We start from the raw sequence: 20,485 nt of genomic DNA, 5'->3' as shown, positions 1-20,485 counted from the left end.
GGTACAAGGAAGAACCAAAGGAACGGCGAAAGGGAAGAGCTCATCCCATCCATTCCCTATTTAGGACCTAGCTCTAGAGATACCTAGGGTCAGGTATCCGGCTCGGCGCATAGGTGAGGAACCTATCTAGGGTGGTGAGGGACCCCAGGGACCAGGAGTAGGGATACATAGAGTCAGGTATCCTGCTCGGAGCATAGGTGAGGAACCTATCTAGGGTGGTGAGGAACCCCAGGGTCCAGCACTAGGGATACCTAGGGTCAGGTATCCGGCTCGGCGCATAGGTGAGGAACCTATCTAGGGTGGTGAGAGACTCCAGGGACCGGCAGTAGGTTTGCTCAGGGGAAGATGGTGACCCCTGACCAAACCTACTGCTGGCCTTAGCTTCCCTCATCACTCTAGATAGGTTCTACACCTATGCGCCGAGCCGGATACCGGACCCTAGGTAACCCTAGAGCTAGGTCCTAAATAGGGAACGGATGGGATTAGTTCTTCGTCAACCCCAATAAACACTATAGACAACACAAGGAGGACACACAGGGGGAAATGCCTGAACTACTTATCCACAGATGACTCAGGTAGAAGTTAAGCAACGATACCACAGAGGAGTACAAGCCTCCTGCTTGCAACCAAGGCTTGAATTAATTAAATAATATCACCAGCACCAGTCCAAGGAAGGAAGGGGAATGTAAGCCCTAACCTACTGTATCCTCACCTATCCCTTGTAGACTGTGAGCCCTCGCGGGCAGTGACCTCTCTCCTCCTGTACCTGTCTGTGTCTTGTACTGTTTATGATTATTGTACTTGTCCCTATTATGTATACCCCTTTCACATGTAAAGCGCCATGAAATTGATGGCTCTATAATAATAAATAATAATAATAATAAGCACCAAGAGAATACTGATGATCAGCAGCTGGGTGGAAGGCGAGCTCCTGCTGGATCCAAAAGGGGGAGAGATGATTTCAGCAGCAAAGCTACCTATACCAATGAATACTGACAGCAGGAACAATGGAAAGTCAGGGAGCATTCTGTGCAGCCAAACACTGTGAACGTCTATGGCCCGAAACCACATGACTGTCTCTCACCCGTGACACACCCTTGACAGGGACTAGAAGGAATTTTCTCTCGAACAAAAATAATTTTAAAGTGCATTTTAATTAATAGATCTTAGAATAATAATAATAATTTCCACCATTGGATATGTTTAAAAGAAATGTTCCTGTGCTAAGATAATCTTATAAATGTGCCCCTGCTATGTACTGTGTAGTGGTGGGATCATACTACATCTCCTATGCACAGGAGGACGTAAAAAAGTATACAGATATTACAACACAGGATTGCAAATTATTCTTAATGTGAGGTAAACCATTTTCAAAAATCAGGGAAATGTTTTACCTCACAAAAAAAAGCTGTGATCCTATGCTGTAATATCTTTATACTCTTTTGCATCCTCCCCTGCCCAGGAGATGTGGTATGATTAAAACATGTCCCTAGGCAGAGGATGACTTAAAAAAAACTATACAGACAGAATCACAGCTGATTCTTTTTGTGAGGTAAAACATTCCCCCACCTGTTTTTAGGAAATGTTTTACCTCAAAGAAAGAATTATTTGGCTCACTGTTAGGGCTTGTGCGCACTCTGCGTCCTGTCCATTGCAGAAATAAATACATCCTTTGGCAGTTTCTGATTTTGACATTTTTGCTTTTGTCAAAAAAAACGCAAGAAATACGCATGCATTTTGAGTGTGTTTTCTGTGTGTTTTAAACGCTCTTTCCATGCATTTTCCATGCTTAAATTTTGATGCATTTACAAAACTTTGTCAATGGAAAATAAAGTTTCTTCAATCAAACACCATGGGAAAAAAATTAAATTAATTAAACCTCTTGACCTCACTCCCAGGCCCAAATGCATGCTTTTTCGATGGCAAAAAAAGCATGTGGATTGCAACATACAGTGCTGGCCAAAAGTATTGGCACCTTTGCAATTCTGTCAGAGAATACTCAGTTTCTTCTTGAAAATGATTGCAATCACAAATTCTTTGGTATTATTATCTTCATTTAATTTGTCTTCAATGAAAAAACAAAAATTGTCATAAAGCCAAATTGGATATAATTCCACACCAAACATAAAAAAGGGGGTGGACAAAAGTATTGGCACTGTTTGAGAAATCATGTGATGCTTCTCTAAGTTGTGTAACTAACAGGCCCTGTAACTTACCTGTGGCACCTAACAGGTGCTGGCAATAACTAAATCACACTTGCAGCAGGTGACATGGATTAAAGTTGACTCATCCTCTGTCCTGTGTCCTTGTGTGCACCACATTGAGCATGGAGAAAAGAAAGAAGACCAAAGAACTGTCTGAGGACTTGAGAATCCAAATTGTGAGGAAGCATGAGCAATCTCAAGGCTACAAGTCCATCTCCAAAGACCTGAAAGTTCCTGTGTCTATGGTGCGCATTATCATCAAGAAGTGTAAAGCCCATGGCACTGTGGCTAACCTCCCTAGATGTGGAAGGAAAAGAAAAATTGACGAGAGATTTCAACACAAGATTGTGCGAATGGTGGATAAAGAACCTCGACTAACATCCAAACAAATTCAAGCTGCCCTGCAGTCCGAGGGTACAACAGTGCCAACCCGTACTATCCGTCGGCGTCTGAATGAAAAGGGACTGTCTGGTAGGATACCCAGGAAGACCCCACTTCTTACCCCGAGACATAAAAAAGCCAGGCTGGAGTCTGCCAAAACTTACCTGAGAAAGCCTAAAACGTTTTGGAAGAATGTTCTCTGGTCAGATGAGACAAAAGTAGAGCTTTTTGGGAAAAGCCATCAACATAGAGTTTACAGGAAAAAAAAAAAAAGAGGCATTCAAAGAAAAGAACACAGGCCCTACAGTCAAGCATGGCGGAGGTTCCCTGATGTTTTGGGGTTGCTTTGCTGCCTCTGGCACTGGACTGCTTGACCGTGTGCATGGCATTATGAAGTCTGAAGACTACCAACAAATTTTGCAGCATAATGTAGGGCCCAGTGTGAGAAAGCTGGGTCTTCCTCAGAGGTCAAGGGTCTTCCAGCAGGACAATGACCCAAAACACACTTCAAAAAGCACTAGAAAATGGTTTGATAGAAAGCACTGGAGACTACTAAAGTGGCCAGCAATGAGTACAGACCTGAACCCCATAGAACACCTGTGGAGAGATCTCAAAATGACAGTTTGGAGAAGGCGCCCTTCACATCTCAGGGACCTGGAGCAGTTTGCCAAAGGGTACCTTCACACTTAGCGATGCAGCAGCGATCCGACCAGCGATCTGACCTGGTCAGGATCGCTGCTGCATCGCTACATGGTCGCTGGTGAGCTGTCAAACAGGCAGATCTCACCAGCGACCAGTGAACAGCCCCCAGCCAGCAGCGACGTGCAAGCGACGCTGCGCTTGCACGGAGCCGCCGTCTGGAAGCTGCGGAGACTGGTAACTAAGGTAAACATCGGGTATGGTTACCCGATGTTTACATTAGTTACCAGCGAACACCGCTTAGCTGTGTGTGCAGGGAGCAGGGAGCCGCGCACACTGAGCGCTGGCTCCTTGCTCTCCTAGCTGCTGTACACATCGGGTTAATTAACCCGATGTGTAATGCAGCTAAATGTGCAGAGAGCCGGAGCCGGCAGCACAGGCAGCGTGAGAGCTGCGGAGGCTGGTAACTAAGGTAAATATCGGGTAACCACCTTGGTTACCCGATGTTTATCTTGGTTACAAGCTTACCTCAGCTGTCAGACGCCAGCTCCTGCTCTCTGCTCGCTTCATTTGTCGCTCTCTCACTGTCACACACAGCGATCTGTGTGTCACAGCGGGAGAGCGCCTTTGAAGAAAACGAACCAGGGCTGTGTGTAACGAGCAGCGATCTCACAGCAGGGGCCAGATCGCTGCTCAGTGTCACACACAGCGAGATCGCTAATGAGGTCACTGCTGCGTCACAAAAAGCGTGACTCAGCAGCGATCTCGGCAGCGATCTCGCTATGTGTGAAGCACCCCAAAGAAGAATGGCCTAAAATTCCTGCAGAGCATTGTAAGAAACTCATTGATGGTTACCGGAAGCGGTTGTTCGCAGTTATTTTGGCTAAAGGTTGTACAACCAAGTATTAGGCTAAGGGTGCCAATACTTTTGTCTGGCCCATTTTTGGAGTTTTGTGTGAAATGATCAATGATTTGATTTTTGTTTCATTCTCTTTTGTATTTTTCATTGCAAGCAAAATAAATGAAGATAATAATACCAAAGAATTTGTGATTGCAATCATTTTCAAGAAGAAACTGAGTATTATCTGACAGAATTGCAGGGGTGCCAATACTTTTGGCCAGCACTGTAAATGAATGGAAAACACAAAGTTTTGGATTTTGGATGCGTTTATAAAAATCTCATTGACTTCAATGATAGCTAAACTCTGCTAATACGCACAGAAGAATTGATCTGCTGCATTTTTAAACACAGAGATTGTCAAACGTTTGACACTCAAAACGCTGCGTTTAAAAAAGCATCGTGCGCACAGATTTTGCATGATTCTCATAGACTTTGCTTTGAAAGCAAAACTCATGCATTTTGACAATGAGATGCTGCTGCTTAAAACGCTGCAGAAACGCTAGAAAAAATGCAACGTGCGCCCAAGCCCTTAGAGTTTCCGCCTTCCATAATACCGATCTCAAGATTATGTAGCAAAAAGAACTATAAAAAAAAATTGCAAAAAGAAATCACAATTAGGGTATGTGTGCACATTGAGGAAATTTTCTGCTTGGAAAACACATGAGTTTTTGGTGAGTTTTTGTGCCATGCATTTTTTTTAGTGAAATGATTGGCTGGAGGGGTTGAGAAATGCAGAAAAAAACTGCACAAAATCTGCATTCAAAAAAACTCAACATATGCACACACCCTTATAATGAACTAAGCAAAATCAGAGTATAATTTTACATAGAAACATCTAGGAACACGTGTCAGACTGACAGCAGCAGAGATCTTGCAAATAAAGCAAAATGTAAGAATTGCAAAACTTAATTTAGCCTGAAAATAAAAACGTTCTTTAAAGGCATGCAAAGTCTTCAAGCCCCAGAAAGACTAGAATTCCTTTATTGTGTTATCTGCGGCCAGTTGTTAAGCCTCGGCCCAGACGCAGGGAGGTCTCACCCTGAGCGCCCAGATCCGTTCAGTTTTCCATTGAAGACAAGAAGCAACTTGTCCAGCCGCCGCATACATCCCAACCAAGACGTGAACAAGTTAAATAAAGCAGAAAATACCTTCAAATATGTAATCTTACACCGAGGAAGAGATCAAAAGACCATCTATGAAAACAGGGCCCCATCCTATCTGCTGACATAATTATGTCTGGAGTTATAATCCATCTTGAATATCAGTGGCCTCCAAGTTTTGGTTCTACAGTCGTCAGGGTGTGATGGTGGTTGTAATTTAGCCACCGCAAAAACTCCAACAGTTGTAGACCACTGCTGTATATTAGTACCTTCTACCTTTCCCAGAAACTTTGGGAAGGTTCCATAGAAACGAGCTCCAATACATGAGGAAGCGTCAATGAGTCTCTTGGGTCCTACCAAAACCCTCCAGAAATAAGGGTTCTTCTGAACCAGACTTCTGAGGAGGTGCGTTCAGAAAAGTTGAAGTGGGTGAAGATTTGGTTGGTGTAAAAGGGGCCTGGAATGTAAATTGGTCATAGCTAATGGTGGAAATTTCAAGGGCCAAAGTCCCTTAGATGAGAGAAAGTTGACAAGAATGGGAATCGACTATGGACAGGGTCAACTAAGCAATGGCACTATTAATCCTTAATCTCCTGGTTCAAAAATATAACACAACACTATAATGGGACCCAGAGATGAAGGAAAGAAGAAATTATTCAATAAAGGTACAAAGCCATCATACTATGCCTGGACGATGGAATGCCCGGCATGCAGCACAAGACATAGGGTACACCTGTGAAGATGTATATTTAGCCACTGAAGCTAAGGAGAGGAGAGAGGTCACCACCTAACTCACCTGTGACTGATCCCTGAGCTCCCTAATGTCAATAGACGGGTCCATCCCCTGTGTGCGATCACGTGCCTAGGCCCTGGCTAACCGTGAATTTGCCCTGACTAGTGCGCGGGCCAGCAAGACGCTAGTCATTCTAATAATATAAAGGCAACGCGAGGAAGGGGAACAAACAAGGGAAAGCAGAAACTTCAATTCTTCTCCTGAGAGGGACTCCACCAAATCCTGCTGGAAAGAGAACCACAGCTTTCTCCAGAGACAACTCCTTCACAGGTCAGCATAGAATGAACTATAGCCGGCATAGGAAAGAGTAAGGAGTGGGTTTATGTAGCGGAAGGGCATGGCTTCAGCTGAGTATTGCAGCTACAAGTCAGTCTCAGTAGGATAGAAAAGAAACTTTAACCCAAATGGAATTAAATACGTTCCTACTCAGGATAAATGATGAGCGGGTTTTAAAATGGATCTGCAATCAACTAAATGCTGTGGCCTTCTGATCCCAGATACCCCATGGTCAAAGCAGGGTGTGACACACTACTGACTCATCAGCAATTGGTAGGGTGAGAAGACGTGAATATTATAGTTTACTGCTCTTTAAATGCCCTACAAAAGTGCTGACACATGAAAAATAACAGCTGGCTAGCCTCCATTTTTCTAAATTGGCGCAAACCAAATTGTATCAAAAGTGAATTGGATTAATCTAGAATCAATTCCCTGGTTGCAGTACCACATACAGCCTGTAGATAGGAGTGGTGCTGTTTTTGGGGAAAAAAAGAAGCCGATTTTAACTTACTGGACCCAACTCCTTTACTGATTAAGCCTCACATTGGCCATAGGGTTGGTGTGCCTGGCAGTCACACGTCGCAGGGTCTTTCATCCTTGGCTTTGTACTTTCTGTAGAGGAAGAGTTTAATATGCGATGTATCATTAATTGTGTCTTCTCACATTTGGCGCACAGAAGCTTGATAAAATTTCACCTTTTAATGAAATAAATGACTCAATTAACAAGATGAAAAACAGCAGTACAGTGGCAGACCCTCTTGGTGGCATAGAAAAAAAGCATATAAAAGAATTATCCTGGCGGGGTGTTAATACAAGGAACGCCACAATACACAGCAGGCACCGGCATTGACTGACAGGCGTCCTGCATTGCTGACAGATCCATCAGTTTGCTGACCGCTGGCTTGAGTTAACCGCACCACCCTAGGAATAAATTGTTCTGCAAAATGTTGGCGCAGGCAATTTATTCCTGTTAAAGCTGCTACGCTGAGCCTTTGTCTGGCAGTCTGACCTACATGAGCAGCGGGTCGCCGGTTCACAAAATATTGACCTTGGGTGTACAAACACTGTGGGAATCTCAAATAGGCAGCCACGGATCTTGGTAATTATGGGAACGCTGTCAAAGTTCCTAACTTTATCCCATATTATCAGCTCTGGCATGGGGGTACTATTTACACGACACATCTACATTATGTTTATCCACCGCCTACAATTCCATCCATGTATACATTAGTGCATAGTTCATCCTGATCCTCCTGTGACCATTACCGATGAACGAATCTTCATTCGCCCAACTTGCAGAATCAATATGGTACAAAGTGAAATTGATGATTGTCCTTTAATATATTGAGGGTTCTCCACACTCTAAATAAACAGAGGGTTCAAAAATAAAAAATTATTATTTTCAACCATCCTGCCGACGCAGCTCTTGACTTGGTCCTCTACGCGCTTCTGTTCTCTGATCTTCTCATCTTCGATCTCCTCTCTGGGATTGTACCGCCCCCGTGTCAGCGAACGAGACACTCGGATCCAGAACCGCGGTGGCTCGAGGGGTCTCTGGACCCAGAGGGGGGTCGCGCGGACACTCAAAGTGAAAAGGGGGATATGTACAGGGGATTTGGAAGTTTGTGACGCCACCCACGGTGCGTGTTAATTTGGTGTACCACCACTGCAGTTGGGGCGCCCGGTGGCAGTGATATGGCAGCAAGGTGTTTAAGCCCTCTGTGGGTAGGGGGTTGTGGGCCCGGTGGTGAGAGCAAAGGGGTGCCGTTGGGGAGAAAAGGGTTTCTGGGTACTCACTCAGTCCAAGAATACTGACACCGACAGCTTTTAAACCAGAATTCTGAGCACCGCTGCAGCAAGGAGGCAGCACGCTTGGATCTGTGCCCTTAGTGTTGCTTGTTAGCCTGTGACCTTTTCTGTGGCACCTTCTTCACTGTTTGGACCCTATAGTGTGGAACTAATCGGGTCCCGCTCACCCGTATGGCTAACAGAGTGAGCTTGCTCTCAGGGTTCATGCTTGGGATTTGATGGACTGTGTTTTGGGAAAAGTCCTATCCGTTCGTTGCGCTAGTACCCCAATTTTGGAGTGGGTGAGGGATAAATCTTGAAGACTTCACCCCCTTCGGGTAAATTACCAGGACGCTTGAAGCTACTTCCTGGCCTAGGGTCCACGTACCCAGTCGTGCCCTGGCGCCTGCCCGGAGATGGCTCAAGGCCGCTGGCTGCCCTCCCCTTGACACGATCCCCTGCGATCGGGGTTCCAGCTCCTACCAGGCCCAGACCAACGTCTGCCACCTAGTAGTACAGAGGAGCCCTGCTCCAACACGGTGACCTCTCCCTCTGAGAGTCGCCACACTACCCTCCTACTCCTTCCACTCCTTTTTCACTTCTCCTGTCACTTTTCACTTTCCCCTACAAACCCCCCAAGTGGGCGGCCCTATTCCCTTCAGGCCCCCCAATGGTGTGTCTGGTGGGTGTGGTGCAAAGTGTTCCTAGGGTTTTGACTGGCTCTGATCTTAGCAACACCAAAGAACAGGGATCCGTAACCAAGGAGGATGCGGATACTGTGCAAAAGGGCAGATTGCACAATACCCTGTGACAACCTGATAGGCCAGGGCGTCACAGGATTTTCCAGCTCTCATGATATATTCTCCGCAAGTCGTGAGCTACAGCACTAGAAGATCTCAGACAGAAGATCAAAGATTAGAAGAGTTACAAAATTTACATTGACCATTGGGAGCAAGGAATGGTTTCGTAGATCATGTGCTTGCCCTCAGTTAGATGACAAGCTTATAACATGGTGGGGAAATACTTGGTTTCCCACCAGACATGAGTCAGATCATAGCCCACTGACCAAAGTTCATACGCAGAAGGTGTATGCTATCTACAATCCCCTTGCAGTTTCATATAGTCCAAGGAGGGTCTTTATCCCCCTCGTCTCTTACCATCATATCTGTAAAATAAAAGACCGCAATGGAGAAAATGACTCATCTGTGGACTGATATAAGACTTTGGCTAGTCATTCGTTTATGACTTGTTTGGTCTACAGATTCAGTTTTCTTCTATACATCCCATCCTCTATCGATTTAGGTGTGACTTTTAGGGTACGAAAAAGAAAACTAGGTCATCTGAGGGATAGAAGATTTTATTCATCAAGGAGGATGAATGTAAAACCTTAAATGAACCATAAAAAATTGGACTGTCAAATATTTTTTTTAATAATGCAATATTTGAATACTTGAATATCGGAACAATTAAATTTTTGAAAAAATAAAAAAAACAAGATTAATAGTAAAAATTAAAAAGAGAAGAAGTTAGAAAATAGTTTGCAATTCAGATTCATCACATCTACCGAATCTGCCCATGAAATCGATTTGTGCAAATCAAAAATTCTTCAAAGTCTCATCTTTGTATGATATTATTCTCCTTCCTTACATCTAATCTACTTTTCTTTTGCATCACTATCATGGGTGTTTCACAGGTGACAGACAGCCCTGTGGTGACCGGCTATAGAAGGTCGCAGTGTTTGGCTGCGCAAAATGCTCCCTGACCTTCTATCATTTATGATTGGTATTCATCCCTTTCCCTTTAGGACCCTGTGGCATTCTTCAGCTGTTCATTAGTACTTCCCTTGTCTTCATATACCTTCACTTCCTATTATTCGGTGCTGGTGACATTTCATACATCTTCATCAATTCTTCAAGTGCAAGCAGGCGGCTTGCATACATCTGGAGAAACTTGGTGGTTGATGCAGTCCCTGTCCCAGAGTCAACTGGAGATAAGTTTTTTGTTTTTTTCCTTATTTGTTATCCCTGTGTGTCTTTTAGTGAAGTAGTGGGGTTGACTAAGCGCTTGTCCCATCCAGTCCCTACCTAGGACCCAGATCAGAGTCAGACTAGGGTAAGGTATCCAGCTCGACGCATAAGTGCAGAATCTATCTAGGGTGGTGAGGGAACCTAGTGCCCAGCAGTAGGCTTGGTCAGAGGTCACAATCTCCCCCTTCACTAGACACAGGGTTTCCCTTCCCTATCGCCGTTTGCTTGGTACTTCCCCATACCTAGCAAAAAAAGGTCTGGCACTCCTATCGAAATAGTATTAAATATATTTTATTGATTATGTAGCTAGGTGTCGTTTATACTCAGACCTTCATCAGACCTAGGTATCAAAAAGCAAATGTGGCATATACAAATTCAAGAATTAGGACCAGGTGTAGATATGAGCCATACAAGCTGTGTGGAAGTACTGATTCTGGCGGTACACCTGCTGTGTCACCTCATGTTATGTGGCGTGCTTGCCGTCTGGGCAACCTCAGTTTTCCATTTTTGGTGGAGTGACGTATATTCTACCCAGATTATATCCCCATACCTAGTGTTACAGTCACCCAGTTTAGCCAGTGTTTTACGGCTTTCTCTCCTAATCTCCATGGCTGATCTGTAAACGTTGACGTCCTTTTACTATGGCTGCTGCATTCCTTGTCTCTGCTTTTATACAGGCTTTGATTAAGTCTCTATAACATGTCGTGGTAAGTGTAAGGCATTTTGGGGAAGCAAGCTAAAGCTATGGGATATTTCTTTAGCTGATGCAAATTTTTCAATTTCAGCGGGTTCAGCGAATTCCTAAATATTCTACATGGATTCCATTTGCATCTAATCTTAAAAAAAAAAATTAAAGAAATAAAAAAAGTACAAAAATATGTTTTAAAAAGTCTAAAAAAGTTAAACTGATATTTTTGAATCCGGTTTTGAGAACTGAAATAATAAGCTTCACTGCACTAATGTTTTATTATTCCCGATTCAGCTTAATATGTTGACTTCATATACAATCATTGGATAACAATTATCGGATATATCTGGCCTGACACCAGGGAACATCTTGTGTTGAGAATGTGTGGAATATGACTTTGATATACAGAGAAGTGCAGTCATATATATATAGATATATAGATAGATAAGCACAATTCTGGTTTCTTAGGAGACATGTCAAATTTTATATCTATTTATAGGAAAATGACAGATGTCTCAAGAACGAAAAATTCCAAAAAGAAATAAAAAAAAGTCATTTAGAAAAATACCCAACTAAAATGCAGGTAAATGCTTATTAGAGGGGGAAAAGGAGAATTCATGATGATGATGAATGTAAATTAATGAAAATTAAATTTGGAAGTGAATGAGATATTAACCCTTTATGATCATCCGGGATAATGATATACGGGGAGGAGGATTGAGCTGAGAATTTATAAGATGTAGATTTTCCTGCTATGTATCAAGAGGGTGACAAGTAGAATTGATTGCCTATGGCAAAAGATTAAATTAGGATAAACTCGCCCCAAATCTCTCCAGTATTAAACTTCAATATTAATGCTGAGACAAATATTTAGTTGTCATGGCATATAGAAAAATGATGCGGCAAGTTATAGTTTGAGAAATGGCTTCTTAATTGTACAGTCTGTGCAGGGACCGGCTACGGACTGTGTGACAGGAGTGCTAATTATCCACGGGGCAGGTGGGACCAGGGCGTAAAGATAGTCGGGCTAATCTGTCAATCACAAGCTGAAGAAGTACAGCAGCAGCTGGGAATCTTTTCTTTTTTACTTAATTTTTAATTTTTTTCACTTTGTAATTTATCACTTTACATTAAATTAGTACAAAATAATTAGAATTCATTACAGTTTTAATCTTTATTTATATACATATATATATATATATATATATATATATATATATATATATATATATATATATATATATATATATATATATATATATATATACACATATACCATATACACAGTACAGACCAAACGTTTGGACACACCTTCTCATTCAAAGAGTTTTCTTTATTTTCATGACTCTGAAAATTGTAGATTCACATTGAAGGCATCGAAACTATGAATTAAAACTTGTGGAATGAAATACTTAAAAAATGGGAAACTACTGAATATGTCTTATATTCTAGGTTCTTCAAAGTAGCCACCTTTTGCTTTGATTACTGCTTTGCACACTCTTGGCATTCTCTTGATGAGCTTCAAGAGGTAGTCACCGGAAATGGTCTTCCAACAGTCTTGAAGGAGTTCCCAGAGATGCTTAGCACTTGTTGGCCATTTTCCCTTCACTCTGCGGTCCAGCTCACCCCAAACCATCTCGATTGGGTTCAGGTCTGGTGACTGTGGAGGCCAGGTCATCTGGCGTAGCACCCCATCACTCTCCTTCTTAGTCAAATAGCCCTTACACAGCCTGGAGGTATATTTGGGGTCATTGTCCTGTTGAAAAATAAATGATGGTCCTAGTAAACGCAAACCGGATGGAATAGCATGCCACTGCAAGATGCTGTGGTAGCCATGCTGGTTCAGTATGCCTTCAATCTATATATATAATTGCCTTATTCTGTCTGTCTGTCTGTCTGTCTTGCTCTAAAATTGTGTCACCGTGACAGTGTCGTTAGAGTGACAACTGTCGGATTGGCTGCAGGGCTCATCCTGGCCCCGCCCCCCCCCACGGATTGGCCGCTCGCCTCGGTCTGGCCCCGCCCCCGCATGGATTAGCCGCTCACCCCGGCCCTCCGCACGCATCGCCCGCTCCAGCGTACACTGGCTCCCAGTACGCATACGCTGCGGTCAATAATGAAGTGTCATGCAGCGGTGAAAGAGTTAAAGACACTGCAAGACACTTCATTATAGGCAGCGGGCACCCCCAGAAGAGAGAAGACAGAAGAAAGAAGACCCCATAGTCATACTCACCAGACGCCGACCGGGAGCAGGTGAGCGCATCAAGGTCCTGCAGCGGCGGAACACATACACACGAGCACACATAAGAACAGACACACACACACATCAGATCACACTCACTCTCACACACACCTCACACACACATCAGATCGCATCCACACACAACATCATCCAGTGATATCGCTTGCTTCTCGGCGGCGATACTGTGCGTGCAGTGACCTTCCAGGACCTGCCGGAGAATCACATGGCCGGAAGCATGTGGTATCTCCGGATGTTGTGAGTGTGTGAGCGGGTATGTGCGATATTGTCAGTGTGTGTGTGCGTGTATGTGATCTGATGTGTGTGTGTGCATGTATGCAATCGGATGTGTGCGTGTGTTCTGATGTGTGAGTGTATGCGATCGGATCTGTGAGTGTCAGCAGAAGGCAGAGGAGCACGGCGTGCAGCACAGCTGCTGGGACCGCCCACCGGAGGGCACAGGGAGAAGTGGGGTGTGAGTGTATGCGATCAGATGTGTGCGTGTATACTGTCTGATGTGTGACTGTGGAACATGATGGGGAGTGCGCTGCATGGGGGATGGAGCACGATGGGGGGTGCGCAGCATGGGGGATGGAGCACGATGGGGAGTGCGCAGCATGGGGGATGGAGCACGATGGAGAGTGAGCAGCATGGGGGATGGAGCACGGTGGGGAGTGCGCAGCATGGGGGATGGCGCACGATGGGGGGTGCGCAGCATGGGGGGTGCACAGCATGGGGGATGGAGCACGATGGGTGGTGTGCAGCATGGGGGATGGAGCACGATGGGGGGTGCGCAGCATGGGTGATGGAGCACGATGGGGAGTGCGCAGCATGGGGGATGGAGCACGATGGGGAGTGCGCAGCATGGGGGATGGAGCACGATGGGGAGTGAGCAGCATGGGGGATGGAGCACGGTGGGGAGTGCGCAGCATGGGGGATGGCGCACGATGGGGGGTGCGCAGCATGGGGGGTGCACAGCATGGGGGATGGAGCACGATGGGTGGTGTGCAGCATGGGGGATGGAGCACGATGGGGGGTGCGCAGCATGGGTGATGGAGCACGATGGGGAGTGCGCAGCATGGGGGATGGAGCACGATGGTGGAGTGCGCAGCATGGGAATGGAGCACAAGGGGGAGTGCGCAGCATGGGGGATGGAGCACGATGGGGAGTGCGCAGCATGGGGGATGGAGCACGATGGGGAGTGCGCAGCATGGGGGATGGAGCATCATGGGGAGTGCACAGCATGGGGGATGGAGCACGATGGGGAGTGCGCAGCATGGGGGATAGAGCACAATGGGGAGTGCGTAGCATGGGGGATGGAGCACGATGGGGGGTGCACACCTCCCCCCAAAACACACACACAGTGCCACACGCGCACCGCACAACACACCACACACACACTTGGAACCACAAACACCTCCCTACACAGACACCCACACACAGACAACGCCGCACACACACAACACCCAACACACAAACACCGCGGCATACACAAATATACGCACATACCGCACAACACACACACTGCACAAAACATACCTCCCCCCAAAACACACACATGCACTCCACACCCACACAAACCGCGCAACACACACAGCACCACACACACAGAATGCTGCAGACACACAGCGCTCCACAAACAACGCAACACACACAACGCAACACACAATCAACACCGCTCTCACCCCCCCCACCCAGACAACACCCAGAATATTTACAGTGCCCTACACAAACACTGGCAACTACACACAACATCGATATATATAACAAAAAACATACATTAACTACACAATAAATTCTAGAATACCCGATGCGTTAGAATCGGGCCACCTTCTAGTTTTGAATAAATCCCCAAAAGTGTCACCAGCAAAGTACCCCCACACCATCACACCTCCTCCTCCATGCTTCACGGTGGAAACCAGCCATGTAGAGTCCATCGGTTCACCTTTTCTACAAAGACACGGTGGTTGGATCCAAAGATCTCAAATTTGGACTCTTCAGACCAAAGCACAGATTTCCACTGGTCTAATGTCCATTCCTTGTGTTGTTTAGCCCAAACAAGTCTCTTCTGCTTGTTGCCTGTCCTTAGCAGTGGTTTCCTAGCAGCTATTTTACCATGAAGGCCTGCTGCACAAAGTCTCCTCTTAACAGTTGTTCTAGAGATGAGAAGGTGTGTCCAAACTTTTGGTCGGTACTGTATATCTACTGTTCAAAAAAATAACGGGAACACTTAAAACAATAAAATGGTATTTTAGTGTTCCCTTTATTTTTTGAGCAGTATAGATATATATTTTTTTACAGCAATTTTTTAGGATATCCTACTAACATCATAAAAGAAAAAACTTTTTTTAATTAAAAAAAATTAGATAAATTTATTTTTTCCTAAACTGACCAAAGAAAATCTTGAATTAAATTAATTTGGACAAAACTAACTAGTTTTCCCTTTGCCCTATTTTTATTTTTTGTATGATTATCCATAGGTACAGATTCATGGTGAGTAGAGATGATGAATCTCCCGGAATTCATTTTGAGCAGATTTGATAGAATAAAATCTCTTAGGCCTCTCAAGATTTTAAATATATAATAAAGAAAAGGCAACAAAGGGGGAATAATAACAAAATATTATACTCATCTGTCCTAAGCCTCTCACCGATCCTGCTGCTGTAGATCTTCACATGGCCCTCCACTCACTTTGGGATCATACCCTATGAAGTACCCAGCAAAATGTTGGCCTGGATCTGGCCTGAATATTTTCAGATTCTGGCAAATCCAAATCACCCTCCATTTCTCTCACCTGGTAATTATCTGTTCAGCAAACTCCTCTTTGATTCTCTATTAATCTGCATTTACTTTCTAGCTCAGACCTGCTGATTAACCTTTCATCTGCTGTAAGCATAATGAACTGTTTTCTAGTGCAGTGCACATTACAAATGCTGATGCAACCGTATGTATCTTTTTTCCAAGCAAGTTGTCACGATTCCTCTGTGCAGAACATCTTTCACTCTAGGAGATGCTCTGCTGTGTTTTCCTGGGCTACTGGCTGGCAGGTGGATTGATATCACAGGCCTCCATGCTGGTTCTGGGAGGTGCCTGTTCCTCAGGTTTTCCATATTCTGGGTAATTGCTTTGCTTGTTTAGTGAGCATGCTCTACCTGAACCTTCCCAGTCGTACATTCTGTTTCTGCTGTTGTGCTGTTGGCCTGAGTTCCTGCCTGTGTTCTGATCTTGGTTTCCTGACCCTGGACTGTTGTTTGACTCCTCTTTGCCCGCTTCCTGTTTCTGTCGTGACCCCCCAGCTTTTGACCTCGGACCATTACCTGACCACATCTCAGTGTACTGCCTGAATACATTACATGCCTTCCCGGAATTCTGACCCTTGGATTGTGACCTGACTAGGCCTCTATGTACTCCCTGTGTCCATACATGTCCTCCTGTTACCAGACCCCGGCTTTCCTGACTACTCTACCGTTTGTACTACCCGTTGGTAGTGATTAGCATCACAGAAGTATTCAGCTTGCCTTTTCAACAGTGCTGCCTATGACTAAACATTTGTTTAGCCCTTCATCTGCTGTAAGCATAGTGAAGTGTTCTCTGGTGCAGTTCACATTACAAATTCTGCTGCAACAGTATATATCTCATTTCCAAGCAAGTATTGTATGCCTTTTCAATACTGCTGCCCAATGACTAAACATTTGTTTAGCCCTTCAACAAACTTTTCTCTGGTATTGTCCACACTACAAACCATTCATCTGCAGTAAGCATAACCTATATACTCTAATACTGTTCACACTACAAACACTGCTGCAACAGTGTGCATATTCTATACAAGTATTTAGTTTGCATGTTCATAATTGCTGCCTGTGTCTGTGCCAAGGACCATCTGTCTTTCGATAGCATACAAATCTGTGTTTAACCATTTATTTGCTCAGGTCCTGGACTGTCTGTACATCTTCCGTTCATGTTCATGTCTACTCTCCTGGCTCTGTCTCCTAGTGTTTTCTGCTCCACTTGTCTTCCTGCTCTCTCAGTTTTTGCTAACTCATGTACTATCCAGTTGTCGTGCGGTGTTCAGCGTTTCACTCTTTGGGTGTCATGGCTGCGTCTAAGTCAGTTTACACTTAGTTGCGCAGCCGGTCATGGGCGTCGGCTGGTTCTGGCTTTACTGCTCTCCAGTTCAGCAGGAGTTAATTCCTGCTAACTTGTGATTATCTGCCGGCAGCTCAGGCTGCTGATCACCAGCTGCCTTCACCCTTTATTACGCTCTGGATACTGGGGCTGAGTGCCGGATATTGCTTAGCTCCTTGGTTCCTGTGGTTATCCTGTTAAATGGTGATCTACAAGTTGCAGTTTCGCATGGTGTGTGAGTCCTCCAGTTTTGCATTAATTTCTTACCCCTTTTGCTTTGCTCCCCTCTTCACATACTGTCCCCCCTGTTTAAGTGCAGTGTGTGCGAGTTTTCCTTTACTCTTCTCTGTACCTATTTGTGAGGGGGGGGGTTTCTGGGTTCCCGGCTCGCTCTTAGGGTGGGGGAGAATAGCATCAGGGTTCAGACAGGAGATAGGGTCATGCTGTGGGCTCGAACCTGGTACAATCAAGCCTACTTAAAATAAAATAAATCTTTATTTTTATATAGCGCTAACATATTCCGCAGCGCTTTACATACATAAGGAACACTGTCCCCATTGGGGCTCACAATCTAACTTCCCTATCTGTATGTTTTTTGGAGTGTGGGAGGAAACCGGAGTACCCGGAGGAAGCGCATGCAAACACGGGGAGAATATACAAACTCCTTGCAGATGTTGTCCTTTGTGGAATTGGAACCCAGGACCCCAGCACTGCAAGGCTGCAGTGCTAACCACTGAGCCACTGTGCCACCCGTGCCTACCTTCAAGATAAGGGACAGCACAGGAGACCCAACCTTAGGGTCAGCCTAGGAGCTCCTTTTACATCTGTACATATCCCGTGACACCAGTAAGTCCTGCCCGCTGTGCTACCTTTTCTGGTCTGTGTTGCTTAGTGCGACATATGGATCAGAGAATCACCCTCACCAGGTGAACCCTTAAAAATTCCTCAAGAAAAAGGGTTGCACACTTATTTTTACTCCACACACCTAAAAAAAAATATAGGTCATGGGTAACCAGAATGTGCTCCGAACTGTATTTTTTTCATTGTCATTAATGGGTACACAAACCATGTCTACTATCTCCTCTGACACATTGTTGTCACCTATAAAAAAGCCCCAAAACAAATAACCTTGGAAAACTGAATCACCACGGGATAAAGTGCAGAGAAATGTCTCAGACCTTTGTCGTCTGCATTCCCTGAAAAACTTCCATTAATTCATTATGGAGGAGAATAAAAAATGGATAAGACAAGTTAACTGTCTAGAGATTTTTTTTAATTTTTTTTTCTTCCTCCCAGAACCACAGTTCTTCACAAGGACTTGAGTCTACAGGGAAAAAAAACAAGGATGTAGTCACCGAGACAGGCCTGCTAAGGCAGAGTCTTTCTCTAGCTTCTGTTCCACACAGCTTGAGGCAAAGAACGTTGTATAGGCCTTGACCCACTAAGGTCATCATTTGTGAAGAATTCTGAGGCCTGACATCTGGTGCTGGCTTTGAGTAAAATCTCCAGGCCTTGACAGCCAAAACAGAGGCCTGTATAAAATAATCCCTCAGCAAGGATCCTAGACTTCAGTGAAAAGGCTAAATGGTCTTCTTTTTGTCTGAGTGTCCAAGCTTTATATTCTCGCCTCCTCGTGTAGTGTAGAGTTCATGAAAAAAGCCATTCCCACAATGTAGACGCAGCTTACATTCTCACCAAGGAGCGCTATCTCTCTATCACCTGCGGACCTCAGATCCATGATTTCTTGATTTATTTATTTTTTTTCAAAGAACGACAGGCCGAAAGTTCTGCTACGTGGAACGACACTTTTTTGTTCATTTTTCAGTCGAATGGAAAGTGTAATTCATATCAAAACGATATTAATCCATCACGTTACTTGTCCCTATTGGTTGTGAAGACTAAAAAAATATAGACAATACATTGAGTATTTGGTCAGTTTTTAACCTCAGAATTTGTAAGGCCATATGCACACGTTGGGTATTTGGTGAGTTTTTTACCTCAGTATTAAGTCCATGTGCACACGTTGAGTATTTGGTGAGTTTTTTACCTCAGTATTAAGGTGCGCTCACACGAACGTATGACTCGCACGATTATCATATTGCATCACCCGACACGGCTGGCTTCTCTCCTGACAGGAGCGGGTCTGTATTTCTAGTCAGCTGAAACGCTCCTGTCTAGAGAGTGTGCGGCCATACCGGGTGATGCTGATGCGAGACTCAGGCCTTAAGGCCATGTGCACACATTGAGTATTTGGGGAGTTATTTACCTCAGAATTTGTAAAACAAACCAGGAGTGGAACAATCAAACAATCAGATGAAAAGTATAATAGAATCACGTCACCACTTCTGGATTTATCACCCACTCATGGTTTTGGCTACAAATACTGAGGTAAAAATCTCACCAAATACGCAACATGTGCAAGTGGCCTTAAGGCCCCTTTCACACGTCAGTGATTCTGGTACGTTTGTGCTTTTTTTAAAACGTACCAGAATCACTGACATACGCAGACCCATTATAATGAATGGGTCTGCTCACACGTCAGTGATTTTTCACTGCACGTGTCTCCGTGCGGCGTACCCACGTGTGCGTGATTGCACGGAGACATGTCAATTTTTTTCTGGCATCACTGATGTTCCACGGACCACGCAGTGGTGTGGTCCGGGGAACACGTGCCAGAAAAAAACGTGCTTTTAAAATAAAAATCATTTTTACTCACCCGGCGTCCAGCGATGTCCTCTGCAGCCCGTTCTCCCTGCTGCTTCTGAGCTGGCTCATTATTGTCGCGCATATTCATTATGCGCGACACAGCCGACCCGGAAGCAACTGCTGCGGGGGTCAGCGCCGGCCGGATGCTGCACCGCGGGAGCGATCAGCACCATGGACAGCGGGAGTGGGCGCAGGTGAGTTGTTTTCTAAGTGCAATCACGGGCCACGGAGAACGGAGCCCGGATTGCACTTAGACAACCCACGTGTGCCGTGAATCACGGCACACGCAGGGACATGTGCGTGTTTTACACGCCAGTGAAAAACGTCACTGTTTTTCACTGACGTGTGAAACGGGCCTAAAACTGAGGTAATACCGAATACCGAATACTCAACTTATGCATATGACCTTAAGGCTAGGCACTCACTTTGCGTTCACCTACTTGCAGTTCAAGAAGCACATTTTTCCCCTAATTGATTTGACCAAAGTTGCCTTTTTCATTATTTTAGCACTGAAAACGCATGCGTTTTTACCGCGTTTTGGATGCGTTTTCAGCGCTTTCTACCTGCGTTTTGATAGATGCGTTTTGTACATCAAGACAATGCTAAATAAAGTTTAAA

Source organism: Anomaloglossus baeobatrachus, chromosome 12 (genome assembly GCF_048569485.1).
Source record: "Anomaloglossus baeobatrachus isolate aAnoBae1 chromosome 12, aAnoBae1.hap1, whole genome shotgun sequence".
Classification (NCBI taxonomy): Eukaryota; Metazoa; Chordata; class Amphibia; order Anura; family Aromobatidae; genus Anomaloglossus; species Anomaloglossus baeobatrachus.
This window is presented reverse-complemented; position numbering follows the sequence as displayed.